Source organism: Lygodium microphyllum, chromosome 12, assembly GCF_053477565.2.
Source record: "Lygodium microphyllum isolate KBCC chromosome 12, Lygodium_microphyllum_v1.1.10, whole genome shotgun sequence".
In the NCBI taxonomy this organism is placed as follows: domain Eukaryota; kingdom Viridiplantae; phylum Streptophyta; class Polypodiopsida; order Schizaeales; family Lygodiaceae; genus Lygodium; species Lygodium microphyllum.
In genome coordinates, this window is record NC_141146.1 from 22,487,566 (window position 1) to 22,510,228 (window position 22,663).

A 22,663-nucleotide genomic window follows, 5' to 3' on the forward strand; every position below is an offset into this window, starting at 1 on the left:
CCTCAGATCCTTATCCTTCACACTCATCATCCTCATCTCTATTTACTCTAAAGCCTAGTTCAAATTACATTTGCATACAAAGAAGCACCACCCTTATGTACACTCAAAAACAAATGTTTCAATATGTCCCCTTGGTGCCTTATTTAGCTACTTCAAGGTGGTTATGTGGTTACATGATTGATTATCCCTTGAAAGCGAATTTTAAAGCCCGGTAGAGTGCGAAAAAGAAGCGGATAAGTGCGAATTCAAGGTGGGAATTTAAAGCCAACGGAAGCAGAACCTGAAGATTTGATAATTTTTACGAGCCACAGAAGACGAGATTTCAAAGCAATTTTGAAGAGCACTTGCGGATTTTTCATAAGTTTTCAAGATGCCGGATCAAGCTAGAGCAAAGTAATTGACAGTTCGGGACCTCAAGACGAACTGGCAGAAATTTTTTACACTCAAAACGAAGGCGAACAGGCAAGATGTGCGAGGCGGGCAGGGCTAAAAGGAAAAAGGGCCAAAGGTAGAAATATTTTTGGGCATGGGCATTGTAAGGGCCTTGGGCCCCTAATTAAAGATTTTAAAAAACCAGTTTTAGGGGGGGGGGCACTATTTTGAAACAGCGGGCTACAAAACGTGCCGCCCTCCTCCATGGCGACAATTTTGTGGGAGAAGCATTGGGGGGCTACAAACAACAGATGAAACTGATGACAGCACAGAACTCCTGCATTTTTCTGCTCTCCAACGCCCATCTCTGCTCGTGAAATGGCTGGCTCATGATGGAGCCACAAATTCACTCTTTCTCTCTCCTCCTCTCTTCTCTAAGGGGCTGATCACATGCAAAAAATCAAGAAGAGGATGCAATGAAGTATGTTTGTCCGGCGTGGACCGGATTGCTCCAAGATCAAAGGGAGGATAAGAGGCAATGTCTAGTGCTATTGAGGAACTGATGAGGGGTTCGTTGGTTACCCGAAACCATTTTATAAAAACATGCAATTACAAAGAAATTTCATTGTTTTGATGTTTGATGGCTTTAATGATGTGCGCATGGAAAGAAAATTTGTATGAATCATGTTTGAAGTATGTTTATGATAAAACACAGAACCTCTAGTCGTACACGGTCGTAATGAATAATTAAAAACCTGAAATATATATTTTAAAAGGGAGAATGGGATTTTTTTTCGTTTCGAATTGGGGAATGGAGTTCATATGGGATAAAAAACTAATAAAAATCAATGTTCAATTAATATGATCAGTCAAGACACATAAATTATAAAATACCATATTTTTATGAATAAATAAATAAGGAAAATAGGAAAAATAAGTAAAATTTTAGTTTTTACGCCTAAAAAATTAGAAAAAAATACATTTGATGTTCATGAGCATGTAACAAGGCTAGAGCATGAGGATTAAGCCTCAGTCAAGCCTTGTTTCTATGTTAGAGTATATTTTTATTGATTTTTACATGAAAACCTATATAAAAAGGAACATTACACCTACGCAACGAATGCAAAACCTAAACGGTAGGAGGGAAGATGGATTCTAAAAGTGAGTAGTTCATGAATTTTCTTTATTCTAATTTATTTGATTATGCATAGCATATAGGCCAATCACTATTTAAATTTAAGAGAGACTAGTAGCACGACGAAACTCGGTGCTTGTCTTTTTAGCAATGCCACATGTACGATTAGTTGAAAAATCATTAAAGGGTTGTTTTGCATCTCACATTGCTAGTTTTTTTCATCATAAAATGTTTGAGTATGAGGTGTGACATCCACGATTGCATTATGCATATCACATGGTAACTCCTAGATGCATAACAATTGATTGCCAATCACATGACCTACACTGAGTTGTGAGGAAACCCAAGCTATAAACTAGATGCTCGAATCTTTGGGAAATTGTCAAGTGAGGACATTTATATCCTAGAACGTTTGACATATAAAAAACCGGAGTGTGTTTGTATGCACTTTATGTTAGAGTAGTGTATCTTGGGGCCAATCTCCGAGGTGTAGGAGAGCTACAATGGGGCCACGGCATTTAGTTGGAGGGGTGCCTCCTTTATGTTTGTATTACGTTGGTGCACTACACCAAGATGCGTGGGATCTCCTTATGAGGAGTAAGGAAGGGCAATCATTGGACTACGTTTCATTACAAACACAAGATCTACATTAGAAGTTAGGGCAATGTGTCCTTTAGACACTCCTAGTCGTGAGGCCGTGTGGGGTTGTCTTGTGAGTGTTAGAGAGGCCCGGCTAGTGTCTATAGCTAGTGTCGGGCCCATTTTAGGTCCCGACATCCCCTCCTCATCACTAGATGTATTCTATGGCTACTACTAGTGGGTGGTCATGCTCTTTATCTTCAGTCTTCAAGTCTTCAAAAAATGTATCATTTTTCAATTTTGTCTTGCTTGTTTTCCTCCATGAAATTAATTGCTTTTTTCACTTGCATGCTTCTTCTTCATGAGTTCCAATCTTCTTATAGTAATAATTGCATTTGGGTAGGTGTTCCAATCTATATTCAATGTTGATATGTCTTTTCCTTCCACAATGGTAGCATTCCTTGGGATCCTTCTTTGTAAAGAATACAATGACCTTGCTTGTTGATATGTAAACATGCCCTTTAAGTTCCTTGTCTTTTAAAAGGATTGAATAAAAGGTAGAGCCTAAGTGGAAGCACACATGCAGAAGAAAGAGCAATACAAGAGATATGGTAGATGGAGCAAGAAAGCAAGAGAGAGAGACACACTATATGTGGGACCTCCAATAGTCACAATGTGTGACCGGCCTTCCCTTATTTAAATATCACTAAAAGAATGAAAAATAAAGTGAATGTGATGGATTATTGCTACTTGTAGTGTAAAAAAGTGCAAGTGTTGTCAATGTAATGAATACACACGCAATTAGGCACACAAACCTTTACCCCCAACAACCTCCCACTTAAAGGCGAAGGTGCCCTTGGTGAGGAGAGAACAAGAAAAAAGTGAAAAAGTACAACAGGATGAGGAATAGATGTCATCTCATCCTACGCCCATCATCTTCCTAAGGAAGGAAAAATGTTCCACTAAGAGATTTTTAGTGAGCTAATCTGCAGGATTTTTGTCAATCTTGACAAGCTCAATAGACTTGTCCTCTACCACCTTCCTAATGAAGTGATAGTGCATCTCAATGTGCTTTGTCTTCACATCAAAGACTCGATTCTTGGCCAACTGAATGGCACTCATAGAATCCAAATGTAGTGTAGGGACTCCATTAGTAATACAAGGTCTATAGCCTTAATGGTGGTGGATGCAACGTACTCTACCTCTATCCTCATTGTAGATAGGGCCGTATATTTCTACAACTTGGACATCCAAGAAGCAACACCTCTAGCAAAGATGAAGACATAGCTAGAGGTGGACTTTGAAAACAAACAAGAGGGAAGAGAGTTGAAGACAAAAGGATACACAAAAAAGCAATGGAGACTTGAGCATATAGAGAGCTAGGACTGAAATCTTCTTCTTCTTCTTCTACCTTCTTCTTCCACACAAAAGAACTAAGTCTACAACATGATGAAAGACTAATATGAAAGTACCACAATGTATGTACATGTGATCACTAAGTGTGAACCTGCTAAGAAAAGAAGAGGTACCAGAATGAGTGTGTCGTATACAAGGATGGACTATGGGGTCGTAGTCCAACTATAGAATCACTGGCGTAACCTCATGTCAGTCACTTAACACACCAATGAATAATATCCTGACACCCGCTAAGAAAAGAAGAGGTGGCACAATGAATGTGTCATAACCAATTATTGGACTATGTGGGTATAGTCTAGTTGTAGAATCATTGGTGTATCCTTGTGTCGATCACCTAACACACCAGTGAATAATATTTTGTTACATCACTAAGGCACATATTGGATGCTAGCTCATGTAGAGCTTGACATCTTAACACTCCCCCCTAAGCTCAACATGAGCTTGTGAACTCCAAGCATAGTCTTGAAGTATTGAAGCTTCTCGACTCCCAAGGCCTGGGTGAAAATGTTGGAAGCTTGATCCTCTGTGTGCTGACATAAACCAAGTCAATATCACTTGTCAAAACCCGCTCTCGAATGAAATAGTAATGGACATCTATGTGTTTGGTCCACGCATGATACACTAGGTTTCTAGCCAATTGAATGCTACTAAGGTTATCATAGTAGATGATAACCTTTTTGTCTACATGTATCCCCAAATCACCAAGTAGCTTGTATAACCAAGCTACCTCACATGCTGCAATTGTAGCACCTTTGTACTCTACCTCTGTAAGTACTAGATAAGGCAACTATCAGTTATTTCTTATTGCTCCAAATAATAGTGACACTCCCAAACAAAACATAAAACTAGTGATAGATCTCCTATTTAAAATATTACTAGTCCACCAATCTATATCTATATAACCATGCACGTATACATGTACCAAAGAATAAGGCATAGTCAAATGTGGACTTGATATAGTGCAATGTGCACCGCACTGCATCTAAATTTGGATTTTGTGGAAGCTGCATAAATTGACTTTCCAAACTAGTTACATAGTTTAGGTCTAGCCTAGTGATTGTCAAATAGATATAGCTATCCACAATCTTTTGATACATAATGACATCCTCAATCAAGTCAACCTTATGTGCACCAAGCTTAGCATTAATATCCAAAGGTATAGAAATAGACTTGCAATTAGCCATACCATACTTCTTCAATATATCCAGCACATATTGTCTCTGTGACAACCATATACCCTCTAGAGTCCTGATTATCTCTATGCCGAGAAAATAGTGCGACTCTCCCAAATCCCTTATCTCACATTCAGCCTTGAGAAGACACTTCACATTGTCAATTTCTATCTTTGTATCACCCACAATGATCAAATCATCCACATATATAGTAATGACCACAATACCTAGATCACTCTCACATATATAGAGTGAGTGATTAGCCCATGCTATGGGAAATCCAATGCTGAAAACATATTCTACAATCCTATCATGCAATGCCCTAGGTGCTTGCTGAAGCCTATACAAGGTCTTACGAAGCTTGGATACATAATCTAGATGATTCTCACTAGGTGGCTACTCCACATAAACTTCCTCTTGCAACTCCCCCTACAAGAAGGCATTCTTAACCTCCATTTGATGCATGCTCCAATCTTTTGATGTAGCCACTGCTATGCCAGCCCTTATAGTGACCTTTTTAGCCACTAGAGCAAAGGTCTCCTCATAATCAATACCATGAGTCTACGTATATCCTTTAGCAACCAATCATGCCTTAAAATGCTCAATAGATCCATTTGACTTATGCTTAACCTTGTAAACCCATTTGCTACCAATAGCTTTCTTGTCTTCAGGTAAGAGCACCAATTCCCATGTATCATTATCCATAAGTGTAGCCATTTCTTCATCCATAGCACGATCCCAATACTCATTACCCACTACATCCTCAAAACAAGTGGGTTCAACATCCTACACAACCTTAGCAATGTATGCATAATGACGAGCTACATAGCTATCATATGTCAATCGCTATGTTGGCTTTCTCACTCTACTTGACCTGCATAGACCTAGATCACTACCATGTGCTTTAGTATCCTCTTGTGCCTTCCAAACACCAGGTGTTTTAATAGATGGAATCCCAAACTCCTCATCCAAGTTCAACACAAAGTCATCTGAATTAACATCAACACAAGAGAAACCTAATGATACATTTGTCACAATAAGTGAGTCCCCACTTTCTCTTTACCTTTTCTTGACATCTTTGATGTACTTGGTGGAGTAACCTATGACCTCAATCTACAACTCCAAGGTCTATCAATAGAACCATGACTAGGAGACTCTTGTGGTCCAGTCAATGTATATGATTGTTGGCATGTTTTCTACACAACCATGCTCTCATGCTCATCAACCTCAACTCTATTCTGCACCTTAGTATACCAACTACTCATTTCATAAAAAATGACATGCCTGCTAACTCTCAGCTCACATGTAATAGGTTCATAACATTTCTATCAGTTTTGCTCAAGTGAATATCCAACAAATACACTTTTTTTTTGCTTTGGGATCCAATTTACTGCATAACTCGTCAAGAATATGCACATAAGTAATACATCAAAGTACTTTCAAATGGGATAAACTTAGCTTTCTATCTGTAAGCTTCTCTTCGAGTGTCATAGCATGTACATCAACAGTGGGTGTCCTAATCATAATGTATATAGTAGTAGCAAATGATCCATCCCAATAGTAATGAGGCAAGTTTCTTTCTAACATCAGTGTTGCACGAGCCACCTATGCAATATGCCTATTTTTTTTCTTAGCAACTTCATTTTGTTGCAGAGTATATCTACATGTATATTGTCTCTATATACCATTTTTTTTGTAAAAATTTAGAAAACTCATTGGAGAGATATTCTCCCCCTCTATCCAACCTTAGACATTTAATATGCAATCTTGTCTCCTTCTCAACCAAATCCTTAAAGCTTTTAAAGTGAGTGAACACCTCACTTTTGTCACGTAGAAAGTAAACCATTACTTTGTGAGTATGATTATCAATGAAGGAAACATAATATCTGTAACAACTCAAAGTTGTAGTCTTTGTAGGACCCCACACATCAAAATGTATCAATTTAAGTGGTTTCTTGTATACATGCTTTTCATGTGGAAACATATACCTTACTTGCTTTTCAAATTGATATAATTCACATACTTTATGCATCCTATCAACCCTAAACTTGGACAAGCCATCCACAATCTAAATTGATCGTATGTCTTTCATCTGTTGCACATTCACATGACCAATTCTCTTATGCCAAATTTTAATATCAATCACAATACCTAAACCTTGTGCAAACATAGCAACATCAATTTTAGGCAGACTTACATTAAGAGTAAACAATCTACAAGCATATTTTCCTTTTGCAATCAACCTACAATCATTTTTGAGATCTTCTATATAATAACCATCAAATGTGAACCAAACCTACAATCCTGTTAACCCTAGTGCAAAAAAAGCAAAAAGAAAATTTAAAAGATGCAGGGAAAAGCGAAAAAAGACGGCCCCAGCTGAAGAAATGGGAAGAAAAAATGCCAAAAGTGCAAGGACAACCTTAAAATTTCAAGGCAAGTGCAAAAGAGGAAAGGTACATTTCAAATATTAAAGTACACTCTAAATCCTTGTAAAAGAGTGCCATGCTCCCTCTTATGCAATTTGTAAATGTAAATAGGCATGGGTGAAGGCACAATGCAAATAGGAATGCAAATAGGAAGGAAATAGGAAAAGAGGACCTAGGCTAAGATAGCCAGTCATGTAAAAAGGGATGGGTGTCCAAAGGGAATTAGGGTTAGGGTTTTGTATAAAAGGAAAAAAGTGAATGAAGAAGATCATTCTTGTGTGTGGCCAAAACTAGCTCTCCTCATCTCTTCTTCTTCTTATTCTTCATTGCTTAAGCTTGTGCTTGAGAGAGGGAGTGTGAGGGAGTGAGGGAATGAGTGTGTGAGGATGAGGGACCGTGGTGGAGAAGCTCTCCTCTCTTCTTCTTTTTCTCTTCTCTTCTCTTGTCTCGCACACGGCAATGGAGCATGGAGCTTAGAGCTTGAGGATTGAGCTTGCTTGAACTTGCACTTTGGATCATGGAGCTACTGGAGTGCTTGAGGGAGGAGGCAACTCGATCGAGCATGGGGGTAAGCTCACTACACTCATAGGTGTGAGAGCGCATACGGCTATATGACAAGTAGCCACCATTGCACTTGGCTTGAAATGCTTGAAGCAATAAGCGGTCCATGGGTCTTGGCGGTTGAGCGAAAGCTCCCACATTTTGGTTACATTGCCAGGACAAATGGATTCAAGCTTTAAGTGCTTGCACACTCCGAATCAAGCACTGAAGTAGGTTTTTCCCGAACCAGTGCTTGAGATAGGTATGAAGCAAGGGAGTTAAAGAGGCATTCGATCTCCTCTGCAAGTAAGTTTTTCTAGTTTTTTAGATTTAGGGAAGTAGATTGGAGTAGTATAAGTTGTTACTTGTGATTTGAATGCGTTTAGATAAGAAAAAAAATAAAAATAAAATAAAAAAATACACAAAATGGTGTCTGATGTAATAGTAGGCCCAAAACAAGAAAAAAAAAGGCAATGAGAGGTTCGATTCCTATGACCGGATGCATTCGGAGGCTATAGGTGAGTTGTTTTGATGCTGAAACCTTATTATTTGATTCTAGAGCTTGCTAGAGATTAGGAGGAAGCATCGAGTGTGATACGTTGAATTTTCATTGACTCTACACATATTTTTGCTGTCGCAGTCACGTAGTCCAATTTCCAGGATCGAACTACTAGAATTGGACAAGGACTACTAGAATCGGACTCTAGAATTGGACTACCAGAATTGGACAAACTGCCAAAATCAGACTACCAGAATCGGATTGACTGCCAAAATCAAATAGTCTAGAATCTGACTAAAAATGAAACATCAAATTTTGACAAACTCTGACCTCATTAGATCCTATAGAGGCCAAGCCCTAGCCATAGGACACTCCATTGAATCCCCAGGTGAGTGAATGGGACAATAAAGCCAATTAACTCAAGAGCTAAGATTTGACAGTCCAGAAAATGACTGCAGTCTCACCACTGACCCTTAGCCTTGTATCCCCGGACTAATCGACCAAACCTATTATCCCTCCTCTCAGACCACATGTCTAGGATGCTATAGAGACCAGACAAACTAGCTAGAGTGGTTGTTAAACACACGAAAGAATCAAGAAAGTGTATGTTGCACTATATTTTTCTCATTGGATTCGCATACCGCATCAATCAGACGTGCACAAAAAAAAGAGAAAAGCTAAAAGCTTGATTTCACACGGCCCATCTTGAAGAGCACACCACTAGCATATGAGTGCCCATAACATTAAAGATCGCTTTAAATAACAAGGAACTCACCCAAGATAAGATAAGTTGAATGAACCCACTAGTAGGAGGAGACCCTAGACATTGAATAATGGCCAAGAACACCAACCACCAAAGATTGAGAGACTTAAATCTTCAAGCCAATTAGGGAGCAACAACAATAGGCACGATTAGAAACACAGCTCTACCCAACTTGATCAATATGATCGACACCCTAGTTGCTCAAGAAGTCAACAATATGTCAGGGACCAGCGCCAACCCAGAAAATAATGAGCTTGACTTGGAAGAATTCTCGATCGACACGTAGCAGCAATTGATGACCCAGTATGACTTGCAACCAAAATGAAGCATCACAGTAGACCAGTCGAGGACATCTTAGCCGATCTAGAGGAGGAGAGAAAGTTGGCAAGGGAAGCACTACAAAGCATGACCACCTACAAACCAAGAGCAATGAGCTCAAAAGCTGAGACAAGACATAAAAATGCACAAATTCCAACGTGTCTTAGCTCTCGCCAATACAGCTAGGACACGACCGAATGCTAAGAGGAAGAGAGGCTTAGAGGTTGATCTTATGCTAAGCGAGCTTCTCACGAAGCAACTCTTAGATAACAACATAGCTGCGGAGCAGCTCTAGTGACTACGTTGCTAGCAGGACTAGAAATCACCCCAAAATCTAGGAGCCATACCAAGATACCTATGGTTGCTAAGCAACTCGACAAATATCAGCCCGCCAACAATGACCCGTACAGCTTTGTGAAGTAGTTTGAGCAAGTATGCAAGGCGAACGTCCTCACCGACTTTGCTCAGCACGCACAAGCTTTCAAACTTTTCCTTAGGAGACAAAGGATAGATGTGGTACACTAGTTTAAACAATGCTAAACGCAATGACTTTAATACCGTCAAGAGTCTCTTCATCAAGAGATTCTTTGAGGTGATATACTCTAACAACCTCATTGTTAGATTAATGAACGTTAGTCAGAAGGACAAGGAGGATATCGGAGACTACATCACCCACATGTGGAGTCTCTTTAAGAGAATCCTAGCCCCCGCAGAGTGACCTAGCGAACGAGTGGTCTCCACCATATTCATAAGTGGAATCTGAAGCAAAGAGCTTTACAAAGCCTTGGTGAGCAACTCAAACCTGCAAAGGATATGCTAGCTAGGGTCTTTGAAGAATCCATATGAGTGGATGATCTACTCAAAGAGAGGAACTCAAGACCCACAACCCAAGATAGCATTGCCTCTAGAATCTCATAAAGGGCTACGACCGTTAGAACCAGAGCACACACAAGATAAGGGAAAGAGTGTCAACCAGAGCTAGGAGTTGGCAAACGTGAAGCTAGAGTTGGCTAGGCTGCAAGAGATAATGAGGAGGACCACAATATGATCTCACGTGCAATGCATGCATTGAAGAGGAAACCACCTTTCGGCCAAATGTATGGATCCTAGATCTAGACCTTGTGCCAATTGCGGTAGGTTTAGCCATGATGCAATGCATTGCCAATTACCGAGGCGATTGTCGTACTCATAATCATATAATCAGTCTTAGTACCTATAGGGATGTTAACCCTCAAACGAACAAGGTGGAAAAGATGGAAAATCTAAAGCAAAGACAAGGCCAAGGCAAAAGTGAAACAGAAGATGAAGGCGCGCCAAGAAGAATCTAGAAACACAAGAAGTGCAGAAAAGTCCTAAATCAAGGAAAAAGGTGCATGAGAAAAAGCGCAAGTCTATACTATTTTAAAAAAGCGCAAGGCACACCATGGTTTAATTTAAGAGTGCTGAGCTCTCACCCGTGCAATTTATAAAGGTAGATGGGCGGTAGGAAGGAAGCTAGGAAGATAGGAGAACAAGGGGAAAAATGGCCTAAGGCCATGGCCGGCCATGTAAAAAAGGGGATAAGGGGATGACCGCCCAAAAGGGATTTAGGGTTTTGTATATAAAGTTGAAAAGGGAATGAGAAGATCATTCTTGTGTGTGGCCAAAAGTGGCTCTCTTCTTCTTCTTCTTCTTCTTGTTCTGGCTTGCTTGAGCTTGTGCTTGAGAGAGGGAGTGTGAGAGTGTGAGGGAGTGAGTGTGTGAGGGTGAGGGACTGGGGAGGAGAAGCTCTCCATCTTCTCCTCTTCTCTTCTCTTCTCTTCTCTTCTCTTCTCTTCTCTTCTCTTCTCTTCTCTTCTCTTACTCGCGGCAATGGAGCTTGGAGCGTGGAGCTTGAGGATGGAGCTTGCTTGAAGCTTGCACTTGGATCGTGGAGCTACTCGGAGTGCGCGGAGGAGAGGAGGTAACTCAATCGGCATGGAGGTAAGCTCACTACACCGGTAGATATGGATGGCGTGTTGGCTATGTGAGAGGTAGCCATTAGTGCTTGGCTTGGAACACTTGAAACAATAAGTGGTCCATGGGTCTTGGCGGTTGAGCGAAAGCTCCCACATTTTGGTTCCGTTGCCAGGACCAATGGATTCAAGCCTTGAGCGCTTTCGTGCTTCGAATCGAGCATTGAAGTAGGGTTTTCTCTGAACCGGTGCTTGAGGTAGATAGGTAGGAAGCGAGGGAGTTCGATCTCCTTAGCAAGTAGGTTTTTGTTGTTTTGGACTTGGGGGAGTATGAAGGAGTAGTGTAGGTATTTTCTTTATGATTTTTTCTTGCATTTAGAAATGATAGGAGCAAAACATCGGAGCAAACAGTAGGGTTTTCTGTTGCTGTATAACAGGCTGAAACAAGAAAAAGAATGGCAAAAAATGAAATTTTGGGTTAAATTTTAGTAAGGGAAGCAAGACTAAGGTGAGTATATGCCTGGGTAGGGTGATAAGGGGCCAGGAGTAGCAAGAAAGGCCACGTTGTGCATTCCAGGGTTTCAGGAGAGCAGGAGAGAGGGAGAAAGCTTCATCGCATGGACCCACTTCGATCTGGCCATCCAGCAGTTATTTGCCCAGCCCAAGTAATTCCACACCCTCCCGTACATGAGTAGGTTGGATCTGGAGGTGCTCGGCAGGTAGGAAGCACTCGATCGCTCTTGGCGTGATGAATTCTTTGAAGTTCGGTAAAAATCGTATCGCACTCAGCCCGTCCGAGTGACGGTGATTCTGGGCCAAGCCCTAGAATCAACCCTCGGACTGCTCAATCATGTGGCCCACTACACTCGGGCGCCTTTCACTCTGCCCATCCGAGTGAAGCATTTGGACCAACTTTGAAATTTGGCCCTCGGTCCTGCCGACTCGGCCCGGCCGAATTCACCACTCGGCCCTTGGCCCACTCAGCCCTCGGACAACCACACTCGGACTGGCCGAATTTGACATTCGGACTAGTTACATTTGGCCCTTTCTCATTCGGCCCTCAGCTCTCGGCCCTCGAACAAGCCAAATCGAGCATTCGGCCCCTGCAATTCGGACCTGTTGGGCCGAATTTGGATTTTTTCAAATTTTAATATGTAGACGTTGAGACTAACTGAGAGACCATATAAAGCTGAAACCACATCATAGATCTATCACTGGGCTAAAATCTAGAGCAAGTAGTTCAAAACTTGGTCCTTCAAATCATGCATGGCATTAACCGTAACGGCCTTGCGGGCTAGGGGGATTGTCCCCCTCGAACCCCCGTAGAGGGGGCCTCCACACCTCCCCCAAGTAGGTTGGAGAGAAAACACGCGCCGTGTCAAGTCCTCAAAATTAGACCCTAGTGTAGTAACGGCTCTACATGAGCATGGATTCTCACTTGCAAAAGAGCAACCAAAAGTCCATGCCCGAATAGAGACAAATAGAGACCCTAGAACCTCAATGGGCCAATCTAGCCAACGAGGGCAAAAAGGCCACACTGCAAAAACACGTACGTGTTGCATTCGGACTGCATCTAGTCAAAGCAAAAAGCAACAACATCAAGCTACAATAGCGAGGATGACTAGATATGACAGTCCTAACTATAGATGTACCTTGAATAGCACTGCACAGGCGATCCAAGACATCAATGGAGAGTCCACATCTGATCGTGCATTTGGGGACCCAAGGGCATTTATCAGAAGGCTTAAATTTATGAGCCAATACCCGGAAGATGAAGGCATCCCTCCTGCTCATCTTAGGGTAAACTCACCGTGAAAAGAGAGCACACTATCGATGCTCTGATTGATGAAGGAGCAGATTTTAATATCTTGACCTATGAAGCATGGACCCTACTAGGCAAACCAGAGCTCACACCGACTAATGCGACTCTTAGCCCTTACGGGGGACACCCACAAGCACTCATAGGGAAGTGCAAAATCCTTTGGCACCGATTGAAACTGAAAGCTTGCCTATCCTATTTCATGTTCCTCCAAATAGTGCTAATTACGGGAAGGAAACTCTCCTAGGAAGACCCTTCAAAAGGGCGACTAAGTGTGAGGCCGACTATGTAGCCCAGAGGATACACCTGACACTACCGGGTGTGAGGATAGTCACAACCTTTAGCAAGGGTGACCTCATCGAACCTCGAGGGAAAGGCAAGGAAGGTGCTGATATAACAGTCAAGCCTACTAACGAGAGAAAGGACTTGTTGGAAGAGTTGATACAAGCACAAGTCGAACAATGAGAACCAATGAGTGAGGCCATGTCTGAAACAAGAAGGTCAGGAGACAATGCCAAGGACGGGCTTTGGACTTACAAATATCGTAGAAGACCCCAAAAGAAGCCCAAGCCTTATAGACGAAGGCATCGATGGAGGGTCAGCACAATGCCGCGATGGATATCCAAAGTGTTGCTACATGCTCAAGGGTATTACGCAGGTAACCGATGGATTTGGGTGCCAAAACCCCCTACTAAACCTCCTTTGTCGACTGAAGGCCAGATTGTATCAAGAGCAAAGAAGCGTAGGAGGAGATCTAAACAAAAAACCAAGTCTCGAGTCAAAAACATAGGAGTGACCGAGCCCCTCACGGTCAAAATCAAGAAACCAAACAGGACTAATCGGAGGGTAGATCCTCAGCCTAGTGTGCTTGATAAGCAGATATCAGATGTAATCGTTGAGGATACGCAAAAGCCACTAGTACCCAAGGAGCCTTTTATTCCCCAAGAGGATAACAGGCATCATAGGCACAACATTTCTCATGGCAAGGTTAAATGCTCAACAAAGCAAATGGTAAAATCATCTAACAGCCCACGAGCAAATCTTCCAGCCAGTTTTGGAGCCACTTAGGAGTCCCAAGTCTCCTACACCCTCTTTCCCTAAACGAACACAAGAAGCACAACAACAGTCATCACGTGCAGTTGCTCTCAATCCCAATCTCTATCTCCATCTAAGCTTCCAAATGTCCAAGAGGTGGGACATGACTCTATCCGTAGCTCTCGGCCCAAGGATATGCTTGTGCAACCTAATGTGATGAGATCAACTCATGCTCGATCTACACAAGTGAATGCTCAAAGGGCAACAAAAGACATGACCACTTTTGATCACCCTAGGGACTTGACACCGCAATCCACCAAGAGTAGCCAGCCCATTGGACTAGCCGCTACTACTTCCAATCAGGGATCACAACAGTCGCAACCCTTGGCCATGACAATGACCCATGCAGAACATGTCCTTAGTAGTTTACCTGTGGAGGAGGTGTCGCAACCAACTTCCTAGACAACTCCAGCACTTCCAAAGTGCCTAAAGCCTAGGCTAGAGGGGTTAAACAAAAGGGAATTGGCTGAAGAGCTAGACTCTCCAAAAAAAGAGGTAGTTGCACCCTCACAAACCTAGCGAGGCTATTCAGTAGGCCACAGCTATGTCCCACGAGGACACACTAGTGAAAGAGAATGCTGAGGCCCAGCCAAGCACATCGATGTGACTGACCTAGTTCAAGGTCCCGAGTCTTCAAGGGATAAAGAAAAAGAAGAGAAAAGAACGAAAACAACAACGTTAGTTGCAAGTGGCTGTAGACCCCAAGAAGATTGAAACCAAGAGTGTCGAAGAGTTGAGGAATAAAGCATCGAGTCCATCCACCAATGAACCCATTGATGTCTCTTCTAATAGCGGTGCAACCTCAGACACATCTGTGTGTTCTAAAAAATTAAAGCAGCCATTATCATCAACGGTTGCTTGCAATACTCAATCCACCGACAACAAAACTCGCATTGACCGATCAAGAGTGGATACAACACTGTCACAACAGGATGACAAATTTATACCAGACACATCCAAGGAGAACCATGACACAATGACAAAGCCCCAGGAGAGACATGGAAACCTCAAGAGCATAAGCAATCTTAGCGTTGACCAATCTTGCTCATCTAGGCCTGAGCCCCCAACTATGCTAAAGCCTAGGCAAACTCCTAGAACCTTGCATGAGATAGCAACCGAGCAAGCCCTCGTTGAACATAGAAGTGTCGCAGAATGCTTAACGGAGTTGGATGCGAGACTCAGGGTATTCACACGTGTCTACGTCCTTGCAGACATGCACGCATTTCCTAGGGAGCAGCTTGAAGAATACTTGCCATTTTCCCTATCCTGGGAAGAGCAAGAATATCTTGACGAGCACTATGACAGGCTCATGCATGGATGCGTGCGAGTCACCTCTGACGAGGAAGCCGACAAACTACGCTTAACCGTAACATTCAATGATGTGCTCTGCCAACCAAATCTCTTAGAGATAGAGAAACTAAAGTGACAGTGAGAGGGACGAAGTCAATTTGAAAAACGTTGGTTTGAAAGCCGTGTTGCAATGGCCGAAACAGGAGCCCAAATTATGACAGTCTCAGAGGAGCGATTGGCCAAATTGCGATATCAAAGAGACCCAACCTATGTGGCACCAACTTCCTTTCGAGTGCTGACTACCATTCGGGGTACGGACTTAGCTGGAACTAGCCAAGAGAACTCTCTGGCTGATAAGGTTCTCACTAAGGAGTTACATGTTGCCAATAGATTCGAACAAGGCACCATGCTACTCGAACTTGCAAAATATCTATCATTATTGAGTAAGCTGCCACGAGTACTGGATGTGTGTGCCACACTCCAGTACAATCTGGAGTTCTACAATTGGTTTTTATCCTCGTGAAGTGACATGGATTCGCAAATATGTATATAAATAAACAATGAATTTTGCGACCCTGTATAGATAACATCAACACACACAGGCAATGATAGTCAAACACAAGGAGAAGAGTTGGGTTTGACACGCTAAGCTCCTCAGGTCCTCCTCTAACCACACGTTTAGAAATTGTGTGATCATTCCCGCGTCCAAGTCGAGGGCATGCAACCCTCATTATCGCCATAGGAAGCCCTGACCAACATCTCTAATGGCATAGACGGGGCACCGTCCCTTCCTATACACATTTCCCCTTTCCGGTCTATCCTTCCGGGGATGAGCCCTGCCCCACTCCATGACAACCAATCCACGCAACTTAGCATAAACCAATTTGCTAATGGCTGGAGGCAAAACGAACATCATCATGGCGGCCACCCCTCTACAACAAACAGTGCATGCCTCACCTCTCCCCTCCTCATCAAATGCGTTGGATAACCCACTGTATAATCCCTTCCATACGAATAGTTTTATCCTGCCTTAGGGCCTAATCCTTGGTTCACATTTTGCAGGTCCCCCTACGGTAACTGACATGAAGCACCCAGTGCAGCTGGCTTGCAAGGACGCTATTCGCCGTCGGAGGGAGCATACAACACGAGCTCCTCCGTCGGAATGTTGCGTACCTACCCTTAAAAGGTATGCAAAGAAACGAGACCCCAAGTGACATTGTCCCAGGTGTAGGCCAAAAAATCCCTAGGCCAAGGGAGCACACGAGGCATGGCAACACCAATCGTGTGGGCCCCCACCAGATGCTCGGGCACCAGTGCTCGAAAGAGGAGAGGGAAGCTCAAGACAAGTAGGAATTTGATGCATTGTTCAAAAGCATTCTGGAAATAGTTGCGGCCAGGGACTACACCATTCAGGTCCCAACTGACATCTTTCCCGCCGAGCCTCATATGAGCCCCTTACTAGCAAAGGCTCAGTCGCCTGACCATCCGGACTCGCCCCGCCTCGTACAAATAGAGTAGCCCCATGTTGTATAAAAGGCTTATCAAATGCTACCTGGCCATGACTTTTTGTCTCTAAATGGTTAAGTGCTGACAGGTTCCCCAATTGTACAAACCTTTCATATCTGCATTTAATATATTTCATGGTTTTAGCAAAAGAAAAAGATAATCAAGCACAGGTGATAATTATCTAAGTCAACACCATGGAATTCAGATAAGTGATGTCTCCTTGCGTTGCACTGGTTTATTATAGTTGCGGCATATGTCCTGCATGTACTCTCATGAAGTGATAAGTGGATGCAGGATGACACAGGTCTCTATGCGAAAGTGTTCAATACCCAAGACACCGCAAGACTGCCAACCCCATGAAGAGCCGCAATAAAGCCACTCTGTTGAAAGCAAAAATCACCCTTGCCGATGGCCCACATCTCATGGCACAAAGCATGATCATAACCACTTTCTCTTTCTGGGTTACACTCTACACCGGGCACTCACAGGAGGTGTTACCTCAATTATACCAACATCGCACGTTCCAAAGAGGGTTGCAAAATCTCAAGTGTATCTCCCCATCTCAACAACTGCTTCTCCAACAACGAGGCTAAGACACAATCATCGCTGTAATATCCATTTCTTGAGCTTTCGAAGCTTGACATTTCCCAACCCATTGAAAGGCTGATAGCCCCAACATATTCCAATGGTTGTACTCAAGCAAGTTCCAAAAAAAAAGGAAAAAAAAAGAACAACGAAAAGAAAAGATATGAAAAGATAAGAAGTACCCACAATCACGGCACAGCACCTAGGGGTCCTCAAATTAGGTACATCCAGTGACCTTGGTCTTCTGGCTTCATACCTAGTCCCGTAGCCCTTTAGCATCACCCACAATTGTTCAGGGCACATCAAGGGTAGGACATACCTAGGGAGCTTGTCTCTCTTATGGTTAGACCTGTCACCTTGACTCATTCACACGATTCCCTCTTGCACTCTACCTTAATACCATTGCAATCAATCGTGGTAAGCACCGCACGAATGGCCATGAAAAGTACACCGTCCTCATCACACAAGTCCAATAGCTACCAGCTACGGAAAGTGCGGTGTTCCTATGTTTAATTATGCTACATCGTGCAGTCACAACACAAAGGATGTCTCATACACCTTCACGTGTATTTCTTCTCAACATGGACAACTTTGCTTCATCCACACGTTGTTACGAGAAAACAGCCCGCGGTCTTCTAACTACGTAATATCTAAGTATGCGCGAGCACTCACATAATATCTACACCAAAATATAAACACAGTTTGGGTCCTCAAGTGGTGCAGGACAATACTCTCGGCTTGCTTAGAGTTTGACCTATCTCCCAAACTAAATGAACTACATCTTGTGCACAATAAAGAAGACTAGCACTACCCCTAGGGAGAGACCACATATGAGAGGTTTTCAATTGCAGGTATTGAAGACTCCAACAAAACCTTCATCGACATCCACCTTGGAATTCTTATCCTTTATCATCCTGCAAGCCCGCTAAGACTCGTCATGTGCAGAATCCCTGACAAACCAACACTTGTGTTGGCCATCAGTGCAATCCCCAATAAAGAACAACCCTACCACCAGTAACATAGGCCACCAACGTGCCCCTAACGACCTTCCTCCACACCACCACCAACACTCCTCCATGGCAACCACAGATGTCCCTCCCACCCACGTCTTTAGTGCATGCCAAAGCCTGCTACCTATGACTATAAGTGCCATGGGACTAGCACTCGTCTAGGAGAGGGGTAATGTTAACCCTCAAATGAAAGCTCACTACACCCGTAGATATGGATGGCGCGTCAGCTATGTGAGAGGTAGCCATTAGTGCTCGGCTTGGAACGCTTGAAACAATAAGCCGTCTGTGGGTCTTGGCGATTGAGTGAAAGCTCCCATAAGGGAATAGACTACTACCTTTCAAAAGGGGAGCTCCACGAGCTCTCTCGGCACCCAATGATTGAAAGTCAATTGTCCCTAGGATGGACATCAACCCCACAGGGATACCTAGACTACCAGCACCCATCGTGACCCATCCATCGAGCAACGCTCCTATACATTACATAGAGGATCCAAACAAGGATGAAGCATACATAAACCCTTGCATCTCATATGATGAAGAGGGGAATCCCATCTTGATGGATTTTAGACTAGTGCCAGTGATGTTATTGGGTAGGGGAAGAGGTATAGGTTTAGAAGGATAGAACCAAGAACCCGTCAAATGATGTTGGACTTGCGGTTACCCAAGACACATCTCATCTTGATGCCCCGAAAAGGGAGCAAGTCAATTAAGACAAGGTGGACTTGAGACATCACTACCTCTAGAACCTTAGAAAGAGCTTTGAATGCTACTAAAAGATCCAGCCAAAGCACACAAGACAAGGAAAAGAATGTTGATTAGAGCTAGGAGTTGGCGGACGTGAAGCTAGAGTTGTTGGCTAAGTTGCAAGAGATTATGAGAAGGCCCACACGACCTGATATGCAATGTGTGCATTGCGGTGGAAACCACCTTTCAATCGAGTGCATGGATCCTAGATCTAGACCTTGTGCTAATTGCGATAGGTTTGGCCATGATGCAATGCATTTCCGATTACCAAGGTGGTTGCCATACCCACAGCCATACAACCACCCTTACTACCTAGGGAGTAGATCGCCACATTATGGAAGGGGATCTCCACTAGCTCTTCTAGCACCCAATGATTCAAAGCCAACTGTCCTCCCTAGGATGGAAATCAACCCCATAGGGATACCTGGACCAACTGGACCCATCATGACCCATCCTCCGCAACGAGCAATGCTCTAATACATTACGTAGAGGAGCCGCAAACGAGGACAAAGCATATGTACACCCTCATGTCTTGTATGACGACAAGGGTAATCCTATCTTGATGGATTTTAAACCAGTCCTAGTGATGTCATTGGGCAAGGGAAGATGTAAATATCTAGAAGGACAAAACTAGGAACCCATCGCATGCTAGACTTGTAGTCACCTAGGACACATCTCATGTCAATGTCTTGAAAGGGAGCAAGCTAATCGAGACAAGGCTGACCTGAGATGCCCTCAGTGGTGGAATCACAAACTTGTATGCCAAGTGCCCTAGGCAGAAACCACCCACTAGTTTAGCTATCATGCCATCTATACCATTGGGAGTGTTTGGAAAGTTGAAACACTTGACGACAAAGCCACACCTATTCCGATGTGAATATCATGACCTGAGCAAAGGCAAAGCAGGTTGGTATTTCAGCCTCCTGGTGGAAAGCAAAGTTGTGGTTGTCAAGATAGGAAGGCTAGAGCAGCAATGCGCATCCTTGAGCACATTGAATGTCATGCAGTTGAATGGAGAAGAGACATTAGAACAACTTTAAAAAAAACCAAAGCTAACAAGGAGGGTGCTGCAACATGGACTCCATGCCACAACACCTAAGCCTAACACTAGCTTAAGAGTAGAGGAGCAATGTGCTCCCCTAATATCAACTAGCTGAACCTCACAAGAACTCTCCTTACTAGGGCTTGGGGAGCCAAAACAACAAATGCAACCGCCTCAATAGGAGCCATTAGAGCAGTCAAGGAAGAAGGGCGTGATTCTAAATCAGATCAACAAAATAAAGAATGAGTGCAGGAACCAAGCCCCCTCCATGGCCACAACAAGTACAATCAAAAGAGCAAAGTGCTCCGTGCCAATCCATGCATTCCTTGGCAAATCTCTTAGGCCCCCTCGAAATGTAACTACTATGGAGCATCAGGATGATGTCTAGTGTGCTCCCTCCCAATGCATCTCAAAAAAAAGGAAAAGAAAAGAGAAAAAATAGAAAATACCCACACATACAAAAGGAAAGGAACAATAAGCTTTTCCATGAATATCAGAGTGCCACAAACACTGCACCTAGGGGTCCTCAAGTTAGGCATGTCTAGTGACCTTGGTCAGCTGGCTCCATGCCACAAACCCCCTTGCGCGCCCTTCCTATCCCCCCACTTCATACACTTAGGGCACATCAAGGGCAGGACTTGTCTCCCTAAGTCAGACCCACAACACCTCTCATGTACACAAACTAGGTCCTCAAGTGTGGGATAAAACTACAGGCTTCCCTGATGTTCAATCCAACTCCCAGTTTCACTAGCACCACAAACACCATGCACAGCACATTGAGGTAGACACACTCCTAGGTAGTGCACTTCCTTTTTCTTTTTCAAGTATAATCAACACTAGAGATCAACCACTGACATTGAAGGCCCCCACTACCCAATCAAATATATTCTCGGCCTTTGCAATCTATCATCCAATTTTGATGCTTCTCCTCCCCATCCAATCTCCATAAAGCCACATCACCGACCCACATGGCAACCCTTCAACCACCCGAGCCCTCATCAACAAGTTCAAAAAGTGCCATGGGACTGGCACTCGCTATGGAGGGGGGTAATGTTAACCCTATGCAAAGAAAGCAAAAAGAAAATTTAAAAGATGCAGGGCAAAGAGGAAAAAGGCGGCCCCAGATGAAGAAATGGCAGGAAAAAAGGCCAAAAGCGCACATACAACCTTAAAATTTCAAGGCAAAAGAGAAAAGGCACATTTTAAAATATAAAAGTGCACTCTAAATCCTTGTAAAAGAGCACCAGGCTCCCTCCTGTGCAATTTGTAAATGTAGATGGGCATGGGTGAAGGCACTACGCAAATAAGAGGGAAATAGGAAAAGAGGACCTAGGCTAAGATGGCCGATCATGTAAAAAGGGATGGGTGCCCAAAGGGGATTAGGGTTAGGGTTTTGTATAAAAGGCAAAAAGTGAATGAAGAAGCTCATTCTTGTATGTGGCCAAAACTAGCTCTCCTCTTCTCTTCTTCTTCTTCTTCTTCTTACTTGCTTGAGCTTGTACTTGAGAGAGGGAATGTGAGGGAGTGAGGGAGTGAGGGAGTGAGTGTGTGAGGGTGAGGGACCGTGGTGGAGAAGCTCTCCATCTTCTCCTCTCTTCTTCTTCTTCTCTTCTCTTCTCTTGTCTTGCATGTGGCAATGGATCATGGAGCTTGGAGCTTAAAGATCGAGCTTGCTTGAGCTTGCACCTTGGATCGTGGAGAGTGCTTGAGGGAGGAGGCAACTCGATCGAGAAGCATGGAGGTAAGCTCATTACACTTGTAGGTGTGAAAGCACATATAGCTATGTGAGATGTAGATATTGCACTTGGCTTAAAACACTTGAAGCAATAAGCTGTTTGTGGGTCTTGTTGGCAATTGAGCAAAAGCTCCCACAAATCCCTATTCTACCATCTGACTAATAGAAACCAAGTTTTTTGTAATATTTGGTACATGTTGCACATTAGCCAAGTACTTAGTTTTCCCATCGTACATACTCAAATAAAATTTTTCAATATAACTAATGGAGTAAGTTTTATCATCCCCTGTCTCCACATAGCCCAGAGACTCTAGACTGCACATCTCTCTAGACCACTCTCCATGAGAAATCATATGGTTAGAGGCACATGAATCTACATACCATACACCATTCGTTGATGAACCATCAACAATCATAGTATTCATAAAGTGTTGCATAACAAAAATAGTTCACTTCTATCATCATTGTTTCTCTTACTAGATGCATAATAACCTTGCTTCTTTTTTTCAATTTCTAATTTTAGTCTTCCTTTTAAAGAAAATTTTTAAAATGTGGCCTTTTTAACCACCATGTCAACAGTCTCTGCTATCACTAGAATTTTTTGCATGTTAGAATCTACAACTTGCCCTCTTTGACTCCCACTTCCTAGCACTGTCCTCCTCTATATTGTTGTGCACCAT